General features: G+C 45.1%; 1 protein-coding gene across 5 annotated transcripts in view; it reads left to right on the top strand.

Annotated features, from left to right (window-relative positions):
• MECP2 (methyl-CpG binding protein 2) overlaps nucleotides 1-21,835 on the top strand; it is a 70,321-nt gene that overhangs the window by 22,205 nt on the left and 26,281 nt on the right. The window contains exons 2-4 of one of the 5 annotated variants that reach the window (XM_030933509.1): nucleotides 19,592-19,715; nucleotides 20,272-20,371; nucleotides 20,860-21,173. The exons of 2 other annotated variants lie outside the window; for them this stretch is intronic. The gene's annotated coding sequence lies outside the window, so the exon portion shown is untranslated. The remainder of the gene's footprint in view (nucleotides 1-19,591; nucleotides 19,716-20,271; nucleotides 20,372-20,859; nucleotides 21,174-21,835) is intronic. 2 more of the 5 variants (XM_030933510.1, XM_030933512.1) reach the window with 2 other exon arrangements.

Raw genomic sequence — 21,835 nt, 5'->3', positions numbered from 1 at the left:
GTATCCTAGACAGATTTGGTACAGCTTGAGTTCAGTGGCAGAGACAGCTCTTAGATAATTATACAAGTACTTAAGTATTCAGAAGGACAAGTATGGAGGTGGGACCTGCTACAATCCTCTACAGTCACGTGCTGCACAACGACGTTTCAGTCAGCAGCAGAGCACACATACAGTGGTGGTCCCATAAGATTAGAATGCCATGTTTTTCCTGTACCTTTTCTACATTTAGATATACAAATACTTACCATTGTGTTCCAGTGATCTACAGTATTCCGTATAGTACCATGCTGTACATTTTTATAGCCCAGGAGCAATGGGCTGTATACCGTATAGCCTAGGTGTGTAGTAGGCTACACCATCTAGGTTTGTGTAAGAACACTCTCTGATGTTAGCACAAGTAAATCACCCAGTGACACATTTCTCAGAACATATCCCTGTCGTTGAGTGACTCATGACTGTACAGTGGGGGTACCACTCAGCCTTGGGAGGGTTAAGGAAGTCTTCCCCAAGGAGGCAACGCCAACACAGGGAACCAAGGGTTGAACATAAGTGGGCAAGGTGCAGAGTGGAAGAAGGCTTTCCAGATGGAGAAGAGCATGTGTGAAGGCCCTCAGTCTGTCAAGAGCTTAGTCCTGTGTGGCAGGAGCTGAATGAGGGGTTAAGGGAGAGTGGCAAAGGGGCCGGACCATCAGAGAGGTCAACAGGGGCTGGATAATACAGGATTTTGGATGTTAACATCAGAGCAATAGAAAACATGAAGGGTAAGGTTGTTTGGGTTTTGAATTTTTATCAGAATATTGCAACTACTCGGTAACAAGTTAGATGTAACAAAAGAGGTTATCGTAAAAACAGCAGTCTACCCCTTCCCCTTTCCTTCCCTGACCCAGACATGTCAACTTTTAACTGTTTCTGATTTTAGGTCCTTTGATGGTTACCTTCAAAATTGAATCATATGCTTATACATCTTTCTTGATTTGCCAACTTTAGGGAACTGTATTAACTCCCTGAAATGAAACAGAATGACTTAGCTTACGTGACCTCCCCATGTTGAAATTCATATTCACATTTCTCTGTTATTTATTTATTTATTTTTAGTTTTTATTTTTTTTGAGATGGAGTCTCACTCTGTCGCCCAGGCTGGAGTGCAGTGATGCGATCTCTGCTCACTGAAACCTCTGTCTCCTGGGTTCAAGCGATTCTCGTGCCTCAGCTTCCCGGGCAGCTGGGACTACAGGCACACACCAGTGCACTGGGCTAATTTTTGTATTTTTAGTAGAGGCGGGGTTTCACCATGTTGGCCAGGCTGGTCTTGAACTCCTGACATCAGGTGATCTGCCTGCCTCGGCCTCCCAAAGTGCTGGGATTACAGGTGTGAGCCACCATGCCTGGCCCACATTTCTCTGTAAATTTTAAACAGTATTTTAGTCCATATGTCAGTTCCCCTCTGTTTAAGATAAGGATATTAATAACCCTACTTTTCCTTCCACTTTCCCTCCTCAACTTCTGCCTCCTAAAAGCTATACTTGACAATACCCATTCCTGCAATTGTTAACATTTATGTTCTGCCCTGCAACCGCAGCCAAGTTGTAGGTTAATTCTAAAGTTGAAAATAACATTATTTACATTATTACACATGTAACTATTGTTCTTGGCAAAACCAAATAATGAATGTGCCAGGATTACATTTCCTTCTTCACAGGTCTGGACCACTCAAAGGAGAATGACCAATCAAGGTCAAATGGATTCCCTTTTCTTAGACTCCGTCACCTGCTTAAAATCCTTGCTAGAATTTAATCTGCTTCATATTCAAACCTTGGCTTGCTTAAATAGCTCTTTGTTTTGCTCACTGTTTCCAGTTGCCTTTTTATTTTGTTTACTATTCCTCCTCGATTATGTTGTAAAATGCTCTTAGCAGTGCTGTTTATTTCGTATGATTCTGCTTTTTCTCCACTGAAGACCTTTCTCTTGAAAGGCCTCTGCCCTTCTGCAATCTGGGCAAGTATTTGCTCTTTAAGGTTGCATACAGCTATACCTGGATCTTCCCTTCACTGGGCTCTTGGGTTGGAGCCCCAGTGTCTTAGAACCCATATCTTCCTTTTACGTGGTTTACTTCCTCGTTTTCTGAACTGCATCCTTAAATAATATGCTCAGATAGAGTGCATGGGGAGTAAACTGTAGTGGATACCATTGTCATTTACCCCATATACATTTCTTCTTTGCCCATTCCTAACAGAATCCTGATATTATTCACCTTTCTACCTTATTCCCAACTTCAGAAAGGATCCTTAAGTCATTCCACACATTGTGTTCCTTTGGCAACTGTTACTGGTCAAGTATGGCCGTGGGATCTAAGTTGGTTCACTCAGACTGAAGGGAAGGACTTTGATGGCACCGTTCAGGGAAGACTTTCTCTTTTTCTCTCGCTGGAGTAAATGAGAAAGGTGTCGCTGGGGGCCCTTTTGTAACCTCAGACTGAGGGACAAAGCCTGAGGATAAAGCCTGCTCACCAAGGAAGGCGGAGCAGAGAAACAGGAAGAGCCTGGGTCTTGATGCCTTTGCTCACCTGGTGATTGCACTGTGGCTGGGGCCTGCCCTACCTGAGCTAGGGACTCAGGTAGGATGGACTTTCTTACTGGATGAGCCAGCTTCAGTTTTATTTTCTGTTACTTGTAGCCAAAAGCATTGTAACAGGTCTTCTGAGTCACTGCATGCCTGAAATACCTTTCTTCTACTCTTATACTTGGTTGACTGAGTATAGGGTTCCAAGTTGAAAATCGTTTTTTTTCTCCTAACTTTGGAGGCGTCTCTTCTAGTATGCAGAGTAACAAATGCAACAAATGCCTGATGCCAATCTGATTATGGTTCTTTTGTAGGTGCCCTTCTTTTTTCTTCCTTCCCTGGAAGTTTTCAGGATTTTGTCTCTTTATTTTTAGTGTCCTGAAATCTCATGAGAATGTGTCTAGAGTTGTGTCTTGTTCACTCGTTGTACTGTGGTCAATCTGAATACTTTTGTCAACTTTTTTTTTTTTTTTAATTACTAATTTACATCCTTTCATTTTCTCTACGGGGACTACTGTTTAACTTTGGACCTCTTATATTGGTCCTCTGTCTTCTCTCATATTTTTCATTTATTGGGCAGTGGGGGGTACTCTGAATTTTGGAATATCTCCTGCATTTATTTTCTTTTTCTTTTTTCTTTGAGGCAGAGTCTTGCTTTGTCACCCAGGCTAGAGTGCAGTAGCCTCATCTTGGCTCACTGCAACCTCTGCCTTCCAGGTTCAAGCGATTCTCCTGCCTCTGCCTTCTAAGTAGCTGGGATTACAGGTGTGTACCACCACGCCTGGCTAATTTTTGTATTTTTAGTAGAGATGGGGTTTCACCATGTTGGCCAGGCTGGTCTCAAACTCCTGACCTCAGGTGATCCACCCGCCTCAGCCTCCCAAAGTGTGTGAGCCACTGCACTCAACCTCCTGACTTTATTTTCTATCCCTTGTGTTAAATTCTTGATTTCAGCCAAACCTTTTTTTTTTTTTAACTTACTTTTTTAAACTTACTGTGAAGCCTGTGTGCCCACTGCCTAGGTTAGACAGTTGTTAACATTTTGGCATATTTTCCTGGTCTGTATAGATAGGGTGCATTTTTATACCATTTTGCTCACCATTTAAAAGGAACTCACAGATGTCATGACATTTCACCCCAAAGTATTTCAGTATACATCTCCTAAAAATGACATTTTCCAGTATAAGCACAATACCCCGATCACATTTTTAAAAGTTAACAATGATTCTCTAATGTTATCAGGCACCCACTTTAAATTCAGATTTCCTCCAAATGTCTCTTATCGCTGTTGTGGGCTCCAAAGCAATTAGGATTTATACATTTCATTTGAATATGCTTCCTTTGTCTCTTATTTATTTTATTTTGAGACAGAGTCTCGCTCTGTCTCCCAGGCTGGAGTGCAGTGGTGTGATCTCCACTCACTGCAACCTCCACCTTCCAGGTTCAAGCGATTCTCCTGCCTCAGCCTCCCAAATAGCTGGAATTACAGGTGCCCACCACCATGTCCAGCTAACTTTTTTGTATTTTTAGTAGAGACAGGGTTTCTACTAAACCATGTTGGCCAGGCTGGTTTTGAACTCCTGACCTCAAGTGATCCGCCCGCCTCAGCCTCCCAAAGTGCTGGGATTATAGGCATGCGCCACCGTGCCCAGCCCCTTTGTCTCTTTCAACAAGAACAGCCTACCCACCTCTCCTTCACTTGTGATACTTTTTGAAGCAGTCTGCCCAATTGTCATATAGAAGGGCTCACATTTTAAAGTATACATATATTTTTAGAGATGACATGTCACTATGTTGCCTAGGCTAGCCTTGAACTCCTGGCCTCAAGTAATCCTCCTGCCTCAGCCTCCCAAGTAGCTGGGACTACACGCTTGTGCCACCACGACTAGCTGACCCACATTTTAGATGTCTCTCTTTTCTTGTGATATAATTTAATTTGTTTGTCCGTATATATTACTTGTAAATGAGAAGTTAGGTCTACAGGCATGTTCAGGTTAAACATTTTGGGCAAGAATATTTCATAGGCAGTACTGTGTACTTCATATAGCATCAGCTTACCAGGCACTTAATGGCTCGTTACCCTGTGGTTTGTGATGCTACGTTTTACAGTTGATTAAGGGAGGAGGAGGCCGGGCGCGGTGGCTCAAGCCTGTAATCCCAGCACTTTGGGAGGCCGAGACGGGCGGATCACAAGGTCAGGAGATCGAGACCATCGTGGCTAACACGGTGAAACCCCGTCTCTACTAAAAAAATACAAAAAACTAGCCGGGCATGGTGGCGGGTGCCTGTAGTCCCAGCTACTCGGGAGGCTGAGGCAGGAGAATGGTGTAAACCTGGGAGGTGGAGCTTGCAGTGAACAGAGATCTGGCCACTGCACTCCAGCCTGGGCGACAGAGCGAGACTCTGTCTCAAAAAAAAAAAAAAAAAAAGAAGGAGGTGACTGCCAAATCTCCCCATTGTAGATGTACAGTTTTCCTGTGGTAATTGATATATAATCTGTGATGTCATGCTTTGGCACCAACAAATATCCTATTGCCCAACAGCCATTTGCATAATGATTTTAGCATTCATTGATCCTTGCCTGAAACCATTATTACATTGGGGGTTGCAAAATTATAGTTTTTTAAATTGTCACCTCTTCTACATTTAGTACTGTCATTTCTCTATAATGAATTTTCCCTCGTCAAATAAGGAGGCATTATATTTCCTCCTAAAAAGACAGTATCGGTGCTTAATCTTTGCCTTTAATTATTACATTTCAGAGTAAGGAGTTGGTATAATCACCTCAAATGGTGGCAAAATATTTGCTGTTGTGTTTCCTTTTCTCTTTCATGTCAATGTGGACTCATAGAGATTTATTTATTAAATGTTTTACAATTCAAATTGGGTCAACGAGAGTCCCTTCATGTTGGTGCCTATATTCTCCTGGCATACCCTCATTAATTAGTCTTTGAGCAATTTCTTGTTTTCTGGCACAAGATATTCCATCCCAATATGTGCTTTTCCTGTCGTAGAACTGGCTCCAGGGAGAGCTCTGGTTCCTTTTAGTGGCAACGGCATTTAGAATCCAACATGTGGGGGCTAAATGTGCTGATTCTTACTGGGGTAGCGTTATATCTAGGCACTTTCAGAGGACACAGCTAGAAAATATATTCAGTTTTTATTTTTTATTTTTTATTTTTTTGTAGAGACGAGGTCTATGTTGCCCAAGCTGGTTTCAAACTGAGCTCAAGCAGTCCTCCCACCTGAGCCTCCCAAAGTGCTGTTAAAAAAAATTAAAAAATGAAAGTGCTGGGATTACAGATGTGAGCCACTGTGCCGTCAATTTTTTTTTTTTAAGTCATGAATGCATAATGATGTCTTCTATGGCAATTTAACATTACAGGGTTCTTTTTTTAACGTTATTTATTTATTTATTTTGAGTCAGGGTCTCACTCTATTGCCCAGGCTGGAGTGGTGCAGTGGTGTAATCCTAATTCACTGCAGCTTCAAATGCCTGAGCTTCAAACAATCCTCCTCCCTCAGCCTCCTGAGTCGGTAGGACTACAGGTGCACATCACCAGGCCCGGCTAATTTTAAAAAACTTTTTGTAGAGATAGGGGTCTCGTTTTGTTGCCCAGGCTGGTCTCGAACTCTTGGCCTCAAGTGGTCCTCCCATCTCGGCTTCCCAAAGTGCTGGGATTACAGGTGTGAGCCACCACGCCTGGCTAACTTTTGTTGGATCTGTATATATATTTTCCTTACACTGAAAATGTTGGGTCTTACTAATATTAATATAGTTACTTATTTGCTTTATCTTGTAATAGACAAAGTTACAAAATTATAATACCAATATTACGATTAATAGCCGGGCGTGGCGGTGCACGCCTGTAGTCCCAGCTACTCAGGAAGCTGAGGTGGAAGGATTAGCTTGAGCCTAAGAGTTTGAAGCTGCAGTGAGCTGTGATTGTGCCACTGTACTCCTACCTGGACAACAGAGTTGGGGAGGGGGGAATAATAATAATGGTAAGACCCAGAGAAAGCCCCAAATATTTGAAAATTAAACAATACACTTTGTAGCTTCCTCACCTCTCTCAGCCTTCATAGAATTGAAGAGAATTAGGGCCTTGCACTAGATTAGGCTTTGCCTTAAGGAAATGTTGGGTTTGGTTTGACCTTTTTTTTTTTTTTTTTTTTTTTTTTGAGACAGAGTCTCGCTCTGTCGCCCAGGCTGGAGTGCAGTGGCCGGATCTCAGCTCACTGCAAGCTCCGCCTCCCGGGTTTACGCCATTCTCCTGCCTCAGCCTCCCAAGTAGCTGGGACTACAGGTGCCCGCCAACTCGCCCGGCTAGTTTTTTGTATTTTTTAGTAGAGACGGGGTTTCGCCGTGTTAGCTAGGTTGGTCTCGATCTCCTGACCTCGCGATCCACCTGTCTCGGCCTCCCAAAGTGCTGGGATTACAGGCTTGAGCCACCGTGCCCGGCCTGGTTTGATCTTTTATCCAGACCATTAAAACTTCCTTGATGTTTTTTAGTAATAAGGCTGTTTTGCTTTCATGTCATTTGTGTGTTCACTGGAGTAGCACTTTTAGTTTCCTTCAAGAACTTATACTTTGATTCACAACTTGGCTAACTTTGGTACAAGAGGCCTACCTTTTGGCCTCTCGGCTTTCAACATGCCCTCCTCACTAAGCCTGATCATTTGGTTTTTGGTTTAAAGAGAAAGACATACAACTCTTGAATGCTTAGAGGCCATTGTAGGGTTGTTAATTGGCCTGATTTCAGTATTGTATTCAAGGGAATAGGGAGGCCTAAGGAGAGAGAGAGAGAGATGGAACAGCTGACTGGTGGAGTAGTCAAAATATACGCATTTATCCCTTAAGTTTGCCATCTTTTTTTTTTTTTTTTTCTTTTGTTTTTGAGACAGAGTCTCAGTCTGTCACCCAGGCTGGCGTGCAGTGGCGCGATCTCAGTTCACTGCAACCTCTACCTCCCGGGTTCAAGCAATTCTCCTGCCTCAGCCTCTTGAGTAGCTGGTATTACAAGCATGCACCACCACACCCGGCCAATTTTTATATTTTTTAGTAGAGACAGGGTTTTGCCATGTTGGCCAAGCTGGTCTCGAATTCCTGACCTCAAGTGATCCACCCACCTTGGCCTTCCAAAGCGCAGGGATTACAGTTGTAAGCCACTGCACCTGGACAACTTTGCCACCTTTTTTTTTTTTTTTTTCTTTTTGAGACGGAGTCTCACTCTGTCACCCAGGCTGGAGTGCAGTGACGCAATCTCAGCTCACTGCAATGACCGCCTCCTGGATTCAAGCGATTCTCCTGCCTCAACCTCCCGAGTAGCTGGGACTACAGGCATGTGCCACCACGCCTAGCTTGTTTTTTGTATTTTTAGTAGAGACGGGATTTCACCATGTTGGCCAGGCTGGTCTTCAACTCCTGACCTCAGGTGATCTGCCTGACTCAGCCTCCCAAAGTGCTGGGATTGTAGGCATTAGCCACTGCGCCTGGCCAAGTTTGCCATCTTTTATGGGTGCACTTTGTGGTGCCTCAAAATGATGATAGTACTAACATCAGAGAGCATTGATCACAGATCACCATAACAAATATAATAATGAGAAATTTGAAACATTGTGAGAATCACCAAAATGTGACAGAGACAAGGAGTGAGCACATGCTATTCAACATTATACTAGAGGTCATAGCTAGTATAATGATGCAAGAAAAAAAGATAAGAGGCATTAAGAGGCATTAATAATTAAAGGAAGTAAAACTGTTTCTATTTGTAGGTAATGTAGAAAATGTGAAAGAAACTATCAAAAAGAAAGAACCTGCTAGAACTAAAAAGTGAATTCAGCAAGGTCTCAGGGTACAAGGTCGTTATTCAAAATTTTCCTGATTTTCGGGGTAACATGTTCAATATTTCACAGTTAAGTACAATCTTTTTCTGCGAAAAGCCTCTTGGTTGCAGATAGTGACTTTTTAAGAAATTGAAGGTGTGTGGCAGCCCTGCATCAAAAAAAAAACTCACTATCTGCAAAGTATAGTAAAGCAAAGCACAATCAAATAAGGTGTGCCTGCATATTACCACCAAGAGGCTTTTCGTAGAAACACGAGTGTGCTTCAACATTCAAAAATCAGTTGGTGTAATTCACCTCGTTAAGATAATAAAGGAGGCCCGGTGCAGTGGCTCACGCCTGTAATCGCAGCACTTTGGGAACCCGAGGTGGGCAGATCACTTGAGGCCAGGAGTTTGAGACCAGCCTGGCCAACATGGTGAAACCCTGTCTCTACTAAAAATAGAAAAATTAGCTGGGCATGGTGGCATGCACCTTTAGTCCCAGCTATTTGGGAGGCTGAGGCAAGAGAATCCTTGAACCCGAGAGGCGGAGGTTGCAGTGAGCTGAGATCACGCCAGTACATTCCAGCCTGGGCAACAGTGAGACCCAGTCTGCAAAAAAAAAAAAAAAAAAAGATAATAAGGGAGAAAAACCATATAGTCTATTCAATAAATACAGAAAAAGCATCTAACAAAATTAAGTGCCCTTTCATGATAAAAACTTAGCAGATTAGAAATAGAGGAAGTGCATGTATGAAAGAGCTGCAGATATAGATTGTACTTAACTGTGAAATATTGAACATGTTACCCCGAAAATCAGGAAAAAGGCAAAGATGTCCACTCTAACCACTTCTATTCAACTTTATACTAGAGGTCATAGCCAGTATAATGAGGCAAGAAAAAAGATAAGAGGCATTAATACTTAAAGGAAGTAAAACTGTTTCTATTTGTAGGTAATGTGAAAATGTGAAAGAAACTATCAAGAAGAAGGAACCTGCTAGAACTAAAAAGTGAATTCAGCAAGGTCTCAGGGTACAAGATCATTATTCAAAAATTAATCAGAAATGAAATTTCAAATGCAGTAGCATTAGGAATAATTTAATAAGTGTACAAGATTTACACACTGAAACTGAAAATGTTGCTGAAAGAAAGACCTAAATAAATGGAATGATGTACCATGTTCATCAGCTGAAAGACTAAGTGTCTTTACAATGTCAGTTCTCCCTTCATTGAACTGTAGATTCATAACCCCAGTCATAACTGCAGAGTTTTTTTGTAGAAATTGATGAGCTGATTCTAAAATGTATATGGGGACTGGGCACGGTGGCTTATGCCTGTAAACCAGCACTTTGGGAGGCTGAGGCAGTCAGATCACTTGAGGTCAGGAATTCGAGACAAGCCTGGCCAACATGGCGAAACCCCGTCTTTACAAAAAATAAAAAAATTAGCCAGACAAGGTGGCACACACCTGTAATCCCAGCTACTTGGGAGGCTGAGGCATGAGAATCACTTGAACCCTGAGGTGGAGGTTGCAGTGAGCCGAGGTCATGCCACTGCACACCAGCCTGGGCGACAGAGTGAGACTTTGCCTCAAATAAATAAATAAATAAAATGTATATGGAAATGCAAAGAACCTAGAACATCCAGAGTAATCTCGAAAGAGAACAAAATTAAGGGGCTTATGTTATGTGACTTTATAGTCATTTGATTTTTAACAGAGGCACCAGAACAGTCCAGTGCGGGAAAGGAAAGTCTTTTTAGCACATGGTGCTGGATGATAGCAAATGACATCCATACCAGACAAATGAACCTTGACCTTACCCTAAATATTAGTTTCCTAGAGTTGCCACAAACTAGGTGGCTTAAAACCACAGAAATTTGGCTGGGCGTAGTGGCTGACGCCTGTAATCCCAGTCTTTGGGTGGCCGAGTCAGGCAGATCACCTGAGATCAGGAGTTCAAGACTAGCCTGGCCAACATGGTGAAACTTTGTCTCTACTAAAAATACAAAAAACTTAGGTGTGGTGGTGCACACCTGTAATCCCAGCTAGCCGAGAGGCTGAGGCAGGAGAATTGCTTGAACCTGGGAGGCAAAGGTTGCACTGAGCCAAGATTGCACCACTGCTCTCCAGCCTGGGTGACAGAGTGAGACTCTGTCTCAAAACCACAGAAATTTACTGTCTCGTAATTACAGAGTCTAGAAGTCCAAAATCAACTGTCAGCAGGGCCATGGTCTCTGTGAAACCTGTAGGGGAGTCCTTCCTTGCCTCTTCCTAGCTTCCAGTGGTTGGCAGCCTTTGGCATTCTTTGATTTGCAGCTGCATTACTTCCATATCTGTCTGCCTCATCACACAGCATTCTCCATGTATGTCTCTGTCTTTACATGGCCTACTTCTTGTAAGAACAACAGTAATATTGGATTGGGGCCCACTCTACTCCAGTGTGACCTCATCTTAACTACACCTGCAACAACCCTGTTTCCAACTAAGGTCTCAGTGTGAGGTACTGAGGGTTAGGACTTCAGCATGTCTTTTTTGGGGGACATAGTCCAACCCATAACACTACCTCGCACCATACATAAAAATTAATTCATGAGAGATTATAGGCCTAAATGTTTTAAAAGCTAAAGATATAAAGCTTCTGCAAAAAAACATGGGAGAATATCTTTGCAGTCCAAAGAAAAAGGTGTGGCACACACCTGTGTTTTTTTTTTTCAGCACAGTTTCATTCTGTTGCCCAGGCTGGAGTGCAGTGGTGCGATCTCAGTTCACTGCAACCTCTGCCTCCCGGGTTCAAGCGATTCCCATGCCTCAGCATTCTGAGTAGCTGGCATTACAGGTGTGCGCCACCATGCCGGGCTAATTTTTGTATTTTTAGTAGAGGCAGGGTTTTGCCGTGTTGGCCGGGCTGGTCTCAAACTCCTGACCTCAAGCGATCTGCCTGCCTCGGCCTCCCAAAGTGCTGCCACCATGCCAGGCCAAAAGAAGATTTATTAGGATACATGAAGCAATAACTATTAAAAGAAAAAATAAATTGGACTTCATTAAAATTCAAAACTTTTGGTCCTCAAAAGATATCATTAAGAAAATGAAAAGACAGAGCTGGGCGTGGTGAGGCTTGCCTGTAGTCACTACTGGGTACTTGGGAGGCTGAGGCAGGAGGACCACTTGAGCCCAGGAGTTCTAGGCCAACATAGGCAATATAGTGAGACACTGTCTCTTAAAAAAAAAAAGGAAAAGAAAAGAAAATAGGCTGGGAGCTGTGGCTCACGCTTGTATTCCCAGCACTTTGGGAGTACAAGGCAGGTGGATTGCTTGAGCTCAGGAGTTCAAGACCAGGCTGGGCAACATAGCAAAATCCCATCTCTACAAAAGATACAAAATGTTAGCCAACTATGGTGTCATGCACCCATAGTTCATAGTCCCAACTCCTCAGGAAGCAGAGGCAGGAGGATTGCTTGATCCCAAGGAGGTCAAGGCTGCAGCCAAGGTCACACCACCGCACCCCAGCCTGGGTGACTGAGTGAGACCCTGTCTCAAAGAAAATGAAAAGACAAGCCCACCAAGAAAATAGTTGAGGCCAGTCATGGAAAAAATAGAAAGCCATATATCTGACAAAGGATTTGTATTCAGGAGAGGAATTCCTACAACTCAGTAATAAAAGGACAACCTGATTTTTAAAGGGTGAAAATATTTTAATAGATACTTTTTTTTTTTTTGAGACAGAGTTTCACTGTGTCACCTAGGCTGGAGTGCAGTGGTGCTATCATACATAGCTCACTGCAGCCTTGAACTCCTGGACTCAAGTGGTCTTCCTGCCTCAGCCTCCTGAGTAGCTAGGACTACAAGCACGTGCTACTGTGCCTGGCTAATTAAAAAATTTTTTTTTGTAGACATGGGCTGGTCTCGAACTCCTGGGCTCAAGCAATCCTCCCACCTCTGCCTCCCAAAGTGCTGGGCCACCACGCCTGGTGTGGTGTCACCAGACATGAGCCACCACGCCCTGCCTGATACTTTTCTTTTGTTGTCTGTTTATTTCTTGTTTATGGGTGTTTCTGTTCTGATTTTATGACTATTCTATATTCTAGGATTTCTCTGAGAATATTATTTGTTTCCTCTAAGGACAGACTTGGTCTCTCTTCCATGGGGCTGGCTCTTGAGCCACCGGGGATGGGGAGAGGAACTGGGTAGCTACCGCACTGCCCCTTCTCTGCTGTGGTGGAGTGGCCTGTTGCCTGCAGGGTCTCTCTCTGAAGGGTGGTTTGGAGAAGTTCTGTAGAGGCGAGGCAGGGGTCAGCTCTTGCCCCCATGGACCCTTAGAGGCTGGGAAAAGGTAGGCATCACCTGGGCTGCTGCCAGCCACTTCAAGAGCCTTTGGGTGGGTGGGGGAGGCGGGGAAGGGAAGGTTCTAGCTATTGATTTAGAAAGGACCCTTTGATTTCTTGCCTGAGGGAAGAAGTGGCACCTTGCCACTCCACGTTTGCTCTGCTCACCAGCCCCAACAGCATCAGCCTCACCTGGGAGCTTATTGAAGGTGCCCTGCCCCAAAGCTTGTGGGTCGAGATCTGGCAGTCAGCAGCCCCCAGGTGTTGCACACATGAGAGCACTGCTTGCCCCTCCTCTGGTCTGGTCTGGTCTGAGAGCTTCTTTGGGGCCCTGACAGGTATACAGGCTCTCATCTGCTCTATAGCTCTCTTGTAGTACATTCCTCTCTGTTCCATTAAGTCAACATGTTCCTGCCTACTTTCAGCATCTAGAAATTTGCTGAGCATGTCTTATCCGTTCAGAGGTCCTCTCCTGTTATTGCCTCTATTAGAAATTTCTTCCTTTTCATATGTCTGTACTTCTGTTTCTTTGAGGTTTGAAGGGTCAAGTGGCAAATAAAGGTATGCAGTTGGCCATCCTCTGGTGAAGGCTTTTAAGCCAGGAATAACAAGATCCATTATGTCTAAAACTAGCAAAAACCCTACCTGTCACATGGTGAACTGAATTAGAGGTGATGGGGACAGAAGCCATACTGGAGTGATGGAAGGTGAGGGAGTGGAGGTTGGGTATAGACAACTCTTTTTAAGAAGTTTTGTTGTGATGGTGACCAGAAAAATAGGAGTGGGCTAAAGGGGGATGAGGGTGTTTTTCAGGTGGGTGAATATGAGAGCATGTTTGCATCCTTCTGGGAATGGCCCAGGAGAGAGGGGAGCATGAGGAGGAGGAAATGGGGACCTGCAGGAGCAGACTCCTTGTGTAGAGGGGGAAGCAGCATCTAGAGCTGTTGCAGAAGGTGGGCTTTGAGTAAATGCTTCCTCTAGAAGTTGCACAGGCTTTGTTGAAGCTCAGAAGCTGAGAGAGAATTAGAGCTCAAGTTTACGGAGTAGTCAGAATAAAGTACCCCTAACTGTATTCTCACACAGTGCAGGAAGCCTGGGGTCTGAAATCAAGATGTTGCGGGGCTGCACTCCCCCCAGAGCCTCTAGCATGGGATCCTTCCTTGCCTCTTCCAGCTTTTGGTGGCTGCCTGGCAGTCCTAGACTTTCCTTGGCTTGCAGTTGCATTGCCCCATTCTCTGCTTGTGTCTTCACATGGCCTTCTCTGTGTCCCCGTATTCTTCTCTGGATGCTCGTCACTGTATTAGGCCCACCCTAAATCCAGGATGATCTCATATCAAGATCCTTCATTTAATTACAGCAGCAAAAACCTTCCAAATAAGGTCAGAACCACAGGGTCTGAGGGTTAAGACGTACACCTAACTATTCGGGGCTACCATTGAACCCCTGTAGAAGCCTGTCCATTTCCAGGATAGCAGCGCCCAAGGAAGGGCCAGAAGTCCCCCCGAAACAGTTGTTTGCATTCACCAGACTCTAAGCTATAAGCAGATGGGCAGTGGCAGTCAGTCCTAATCCATATACCATTGGCAACAATAGTTTAGCCTAAAGGAGTTCACTGTAGACATAGGAGATGCTTATCTTCTGCTGAGTAGTCCTCATGGTAACACCCGTATCATTCCTGGCTTTGAGTGACAGCGCTGTACTCTTGTCTGGTGCCCATACTTCAGCAGATGTAAACAAGACAGTGCTCGTTAGTCACCAGAAAGTTTCTGTAGTTAAAAATCAAGTGATCCCTTGAGTCCATTCTAATATTTGTCTGTACCATGTTCTGTGACGAGACGTGGAAACGAAACATTAAGAAGTGAAAGTATCTTTGATTGTGCTCTTGAAGACAACTTTTTTTTTTTTTTTTTTGAAACGGAGTTTCGCTCTTGTTGCCCAGGCTGGAGTGCAGTGTTGTGATCTCGCCTCACCGCAACCTCCCAAGTAGCCGGGATTACAGGCATGCACCACCACGCCTGGCTAATTTTTTGTTTTTAGTAGAGACGGGGTTGCACCGTGCTAGTCAGACTGGTCTCGAACTCCTGACCTCAGGTGATCCACTCGCCTTGGCCTCCCAAAGTGCTGGGATTACAGGCGTGAGCCACTGCGCCTGGCCAGAGACAACTTTTTATTTTTATTTTATTTTATTTTATTTTTGAGACGGAGTCTCGCTCTGTCGCCCGGGCTGGAGTGCAGTGGCCGAATCTCAGCTCACTGCAAGCTCCGCCTCCCGGGTTCCCGCCATTCTCCTGCCTCAGCCTCCCAAGTAACTGGGACTACAGGCGCCCACCACCTCGCCCGGCTAGTTTTTTGTATTTTTTTTTTAGTAGAGACGGGGTTTCACCATGTTAGCCAGGATGGTCTTGATCTCCTGACCTCGTGATCCGCCCGTCTCGGCCTCCCAAAGTGCTGGGATTACAGGCTTGAGCCACCGCGCCCGGCCCAGAGACAACTTTTTAAAGATGCATATGCTCCAAGCTGGGTACGGTGGCTCACGCCTGTAATCCCAGCACTTTGGGAGGCTGAGGCGGGCGGAACACCTGAGGTCAGGGGTCAAGACCAGCCTGGCCAACATGGTGAAACACTGTCTCTACTAAAAGTATAAAAATTAGCCAGGTGTGGCGGCGGGTGCCTGTAATCCCAGCTACTCGGGAGGCTGAGGCAGGAGAATAGCTTGAACCCCAGAGGTGGAGGTTGCAGTGAGTTGAGATTATACCACTGCACTCCAGCCTAGGCGACAGAGTGAGACTCGGTCTCAATAAATAAAAATAAAATAAAATAAAGATGCGTATGTTCTGAAGGGTAACTACATTTTATTCTTTCTCAAACAACTTTTACAGTGGATAGTGCTGTAACGGTTGTTTAGCTCTGGTCATTTTTTTTGTGATCTGCAAAAGGAGAGATCCTTTTCCTGTTCACTGCCTCTAGTACCCAACTCTAATACTCCTTTGACCTCACAGGCACTTAGAATCCATCAGTGGCTCCATCTTTTCTCAGACTTCACCTCCTTTGTATCCTTATTCCTTTCCTTCATAGCTTCAGTGCTAGTCACAGACGTCGTTACTCCCTGGCACACTACCTCAGCACTTCAGCACTTTCTTTCTTTCTTATATTCAGTCGACAAAGCCCCAGCCTCGTGAAATTCAGTCATGTCTGCCCCATGCCTGCTCCATCTTGAAGCTGAATGTGACTCCTTCATTGATCCCCTTTAAGTTTATGTCCACCCCAGGTAAACTTCTTGCCGCCAAGCCCACCTGCATACTGCAGTTCCCGGGTCTCTCCTAGCCTCTCCCACCCTCCTCGTCAGCTGTCACACCTCCTTGCAACTGATCTCTTAGTTCCCAGAGAGCGCAGAAGCAAGCTCAAGAGAATGTCTACAGGCCAGCATCTGCTCCTTTGCCCTGCCTGCCTTGTGCTGTCATGGAGCGCCTGTCCCAGGCCCTCGCTGCTGTTCTAAGGCATCTCTCCAGCCCTCTCCTGCATCAGAGACTCCTCCCTCGCCGGCCCTAGAAACTTGTTGCTACTTCTCCCACCTTGGTAAAAGCTGCTCCTAACCCTCCTGTCTAGCATCTCTGCTTTCCTTTACCAGCAAGACCCCAGTCCCTGTCTCCACACCCTCTTCAACCTTCTACAAGGTTCCTTTGCTGCCATAGCTCTGCCAAGCTGCTCCATGAAGTCTCCAGTGATGACCTTCATGTTGTTAAATCTGGGAGCTGCTTGTCACTTCTTGTCCTGGAGCTGTTGTCATCAGTTAACCCCAATACCCATACGAGGCAATCCTTTCCCTCCCTTGAGTCTTTGCACTGATGTGCACCTTCTCAGTGCAAACCACAGCTTTTGTCTCTTTCTAGCTGAATACGTGACTGACTGTGCTTATCTTAGCTATCACCCCTGCCGGAGCAGAAGCTCCACAGGACAGGATTGTCTCCTTGATTCACAGATGTAGCCCAGGCTCCTAGAACAGTGCCTGGCATCTGTGGGTCCTCAGGAAGTCCTGGGTGAGTGTGTGAATGTCTGTCCTCCTCAGTCTTTCCTGTTTCGCATGTGATGTTGGAAGGCCTCAGGCTCAGGCTTTTCTTCTCCACCCTCACTCCCGAAGTGATTCCGTCCAGCCTCATGGCTCCTAAATTTATGTCTCCAGGCTGACTGGGTCACGGGAACTCCTTATCCTCCCCAGATCTTCTCTTTCCCTGGTCTTCTCCTTTCCAGTAAACAGCAACTCCAACTCCTTGCTCCTCAGGCCAGAAACCTGGCACTGGTTATCTCGTTTGTCCACAAATACTGTGACTCCACTTGCAAGATGGATGCAAAATCTGATGAGTTCCCCTGCCTCCACTGCTCCCACCCTGGTCCAGGTGTCCGGCTTCCCTTCCTCTGCCCTTGCCCCCTGGTTCTTGGTTTAGTTCTGCAATATTGTGCACCACACCAGGGTGCTCTTCTGTTCAGAACCCTCCAGTGCGTCCCTGCTCACTCAGAATCACAGCCCAACAGGATCACCTCTCTTGCCACTCTCCCACCACTCATGCACTGCGGCCTCACTGGCCTCCTGGCTCCTCCCTGGACCCTCCAAGTATACCCCTGCCTCAAGGCCTTGACCTCTCCTCTGCCCTCTGTCCTAGGTATCACGCATGTCTGCTCAAGTGTCACCTTCTCAGTGTGACCCTCCCTGAGCACACCCCTGTCTGTAAATCAGGCAGCCTGCTTCTGTCCCACCAGTTCCCCCTGACAAGCATAGGACCTGTCACCATCTGTCACAAGCTGTGTTACTGCTTGGTTTGTTTGTGCTCTCCCACTCCCTTCCCTCCCTTTCCCCATTCCTATAGAATCTGAGTCCCTTGAGGACAGAGGTTTTTTTTTTTTTTTTTTGCCTCTTCCTCGATATATCCTCAGTGCCTAGAATCATGCATACTTTAATTTATTGAGTGAATTAACAAATAAATTCTGTAGTGGGACATTGCCCTGAGGTTTTGTCTTGTAAGAGGGACAGAAGAACATGCAGCCTGCTCTGCTGTTGGCTCCTTAGCTTCTCCATGGCTAACAGGAACAATATTGTTTATGGGTTAATCAAAGCCGTAGTCATGAGTTAGAAGGTATACATAAAGGCAAATATGTGGAGATTGAGTTACTTTGGCGGGGGGTGGTGGGGTGCAGTTATCTGAAAACATGGAACAAATCAATGAGAGTCTAAATAGCACCCACATATTTGCCCCTCTTTTAAAACATACCTCCTTTATGAGCATATAATTTTAACAGCACAGTTTCCCAGTGCAGCTTTACGAAACGAGAAATGAATTTTGAGGGCTATCGGGTGCCTTTGCAATCTGTGGCTTAGTATTTGTGTGGCAGCATTTGTGTTTTGCCAACAGATGCACTGCTTAAAGTACCCATGAGAATGGCCTCTGTGGTTTCCTGCTTGCTCAGATGGAACCTTAGGAACTGATTATTGGGAAGAGGTTGACACTACCCACCTCAGCTCCCAGGCTTCAGGGCCTTGGTTGCTACTCCTTTGGGCCCTCGCTGACCCTTGCAGACGCCTTTTGCAACCTCTGCAGCCAGAAGTGACAACCGCTTTCTGGCATGTTGCTCTTTCCCTAATGGCTTATGAGCTTCTTGAGCACCAAAGCATGTGTGACTCCCTCACACCTTCCCCTGTATAGTGTAGCACCACTAACTGTAAGTATAAGGAGAAGGAGTGAGCAATTGATGGTGTCCCCCTGGATCTCCAAGGGAATGGGAGGGGGCAGGGTTTCTGGATTCAATCACGTGCAATCTAGTCATTGGTGTCTAAATGTGCCTGTTACTTGGGGCCAATGTCCAGGTTCACTCAGGAGGCTTAGCCTGCTCGTTTCCCTGCTAGGTATCTATACTTTGGGAGAGCATTTTTTATGCTCTGATTGAACTTTCTGGGTCTCAGCAATTTGAACAATGCTTTGTTTTGCTTCTGGTGAGGTTACAAAGGAAAGAAAAGGAATCTGGTGTTGTAGGAGGTGGTGTGTTGTGTAATTACTTGGGTTCTTTTTTTTTTTTTTTTTAAGTTTTTTTATATTTTTGCAACGAGGCAAGTTTTCTTTGAATAAATAATGCTGGGAGCTTATCACATAGAAGGCATATGTGTTGTACTCAGTACATTCTGAATTATCTGGGTTTATTTTTGTCTCAAATTCACTTATAAACAATTCAAAGGCTGCTTTTTTAGCTAACAGAAATAGGAAGAGAATCTCAGAATCTATTTTGTCATTTTTTCAATGGGTTGAGTTATAGTGATTGTGATAACTCGGTGGAAAATCAGTGTAGTGAGTAAACCTCTCTATGGCATATCATGAACATTTTGTTGCTTTTTTGGCTTCTGACCATCTTCGTACCTTTTTTTGTGTTAAAAGTCTCCCCATTGTGTATCTCTTAGTAGGAGGCAGGTGGACCCTAGTTTCTACCTGAGAAAACCTGAAGATGGGGTTGGGGGCCTGTGGTCTACTTCCTTATCATGCTGTCCATGACCACTGCAGTGGCTTTGTAAGGATCCAGGACCCTGGGCCCCTCAGTGGGTGTCTTCCATTTCTTGAGATTGCCTCTTGGTTGTGAGATGGCGGTTGCTGCTCTAGTCATTGCATCCACTCCTCCAGGTAGGAAGAAAGAGGTCATAGGGGAAAGGCAAAATGGCACTTGACATCTTAACTTCTAGGCCCATTCGACATTTCCATTTCCATCTTCACACCCATCATCTTGTCCCAGAGAACACACAGCACCACCAGCTCAGTAGGTATAACAGCAATTATTTATTTCTCACACATGGGTCTGGGTCAGCTGCAAGATGGGATTCAGATCTGTTCTCAAGCCTGTCGTTCCAGGACCCAGGAGGGAGAAGCAACTGCCAGGGGAAGTCTCTTCGTAGGCGGAGGTCAGGAGTCCAAGAGGAGTGAGCAGAGTCACAGAAGCCTCTTAAAGCCTCTTCTTCCCCCATCCCATCAACACGTGAGCAAGCCCAGAGTCAGTGGGTGGGAGGTGTGCTCCGCCCATAGTCAGTGGAACAAGAGCAAGCTTGAAAGAGAATGATGAACAGGAGTGCGCTCAGCCACTGTCTCCTTAGCCATGACGTAATCCCATGGTCTGCTGGGAAGCGGGAAATAACTCTCCTTAGCTGAGCACAGGGTCTCATTAGTAAGGCAGATGGAGAACATGGATGTTGGGGGACAGCTGGCAGTGCCTGCCACAGGGGAATGGATATATTCCCTCCCCTTGCTCTCTGGAAACTAGGGGATGGCGATGAAGCCTAGGCTTGGCCAAACCCATTCTGCCTTCATCTATTTTGACTCTTCAGGGACAGTAAAGGATTAGTCATGGTGGTGGCACCTAAGCCACAAAACCAGCAGTCGTGGCTAATGTCCAGTGATGATGTGCAGCAGTGCCCAGGGTGGGTGTCCCAACCAGCAGGTCCCTACAGTGTAACCTTGGCTGTATTTGCAGTGGTGCAGCCTCTATTCCTGCAACTTTTCTGAGCCTAGTTCTCTAGTTCTCTCTCCATTTCCAGATCTGCTGCCCAAGAACTCCTTTGTGATTGAATTTAACCAGAGTTGATTTCTGTTGCTTGAAACTCAGGACCTTGATGCAGTGTGCAGGGTCTGGGCAAGGTAAAAACACACTTTCATGATTTTGCCTCAAGTATAGTAGATGAGCTTAGGCTTTTTGAGCCAGGTAGCCTTGGGATTAATTCTCAGCTCTTGAACCTAGCAGGTGACCTCGGCAATCAAGTCACTTGCCCTCTTTGAGCCTCAGTGTTGCCCTCAGTTAAACATTGCTCACATGTGTTGCTGAGCATTCAGTGAGATTGTATATAAAGTGATCATTATGAAGGTATTGGGAGATCATTTGGGAAAGTGTTCTGGTCTAAGCTTTTGATTGGCTCTCCATCATTTGGGTAATGGGATAGTGATTTAGGAGTACCATAGCAGTTCAAGGGGCCCTTCTGGAAAGGGTATGAGGAAGGTCAGGGACAAGTCTGAAGTGAATCATCCTGGGCTTAATGCCTCTGACTGGGCAGTGGGTACAATTATCTCAGGCTAGTCAGTAGTCATTTATTGTGAGAATACATGGGCAGATTTTTTAATTTCCTTCTCAGTCTAGACTTGAATGCAAACAGTTCTTATTGCTAACTTACCACTAGTCACCACTAATGAACAAAGACTATGAACAGGAAATTCATAAAAGAAGAGATACAGATGGCCAATGAAGATAGGAAAAGAGTTCTGCCTGCTGGTAATCAAAGTGATGCAAACGAAAACAAAAATGATGCCTTTTCACCTACCAAATTTGTCAAGATTAAAAAGAAAGCAAAGAGCCAGCGTCAGCTGATGTTCATACCTGCACCTGCTCAGTAGCTTGCTAATGTTCTGCCTGCTCCACACGCCAGGCCAGCCTCCACGGCGCAGCCAGGTGAGGCCTTTCCTTGTATACAGGCACGTTTGGATTCACTGTTGCATAAGTGACACATGTGCATGCTTCACAATTCAGGAAGTGCAAACTTCAGAGTGATGCAAGGTCTGAGTGTCCCTGCTGCCCTGGTCTCCCAGCTGCCTACGCCTGTCTTCAGGGAACAGCTGCATCCAGGGTCTTGTCTGTGTCTTTTGAGGTGTTCTATGCACACACAGACACATCTAAACCTATTTTTATTTTCCCTGCACCTGCTTGGGCTACTGTAAGCTGTTAAATTTTTTTTCTAAGAATTTGTCCATTTTGTCTGACTAGCATAAAGTTGTTCATATTATAGTTTTTTGTACCTTTGCAACATCTGTAATCATGTCTGCTTTTTCATTCCTAGTGTTTGTTGTTTACTTGTACCTTCTCCCATTTTTCCTTGTCTTGGTAAAAGTTCATCAGGTTCATTGGTCTTACAAGAAGCAGACACGTAGGCATTATTGCCCTGTATTACTCTGTGTCTCTTTTCTAGTTCATTAAATTCTGCTTTTGCTTTTATCTTTATTATTTTTTCTATGGTCTTAGAGTACATTCTCTGTTTTTTGTTTGTTTGTTTTTTGTTTTGAGAGAGAGAGTCTTGCTCTGTCGCCCAGGCTGGAGTATAGTAGCACGATCTCAGC

The sequence above is a fragment of the Rhinopithecus roxellana genome, chromosome 7 (genome assembly GCF_007565055.1).
Source record: "Rhinopithecus roxellana isolate Shanxi Qingling chromosome 7, ASM756505v1, whole genome shotgun sequence".
Taxonomy (NCBI): Eukaryota; Metazoa; Chordata; class Mammalia; order Primates; family Cercopithecidae; genus Rhinopithecus; species Rhinopithecus roxellana.
The sequence above is the reverse complement of the archived record's forward strand: the minus strand, read 5'-3'. Positions and strand labels throughout refer to the sequence as shown.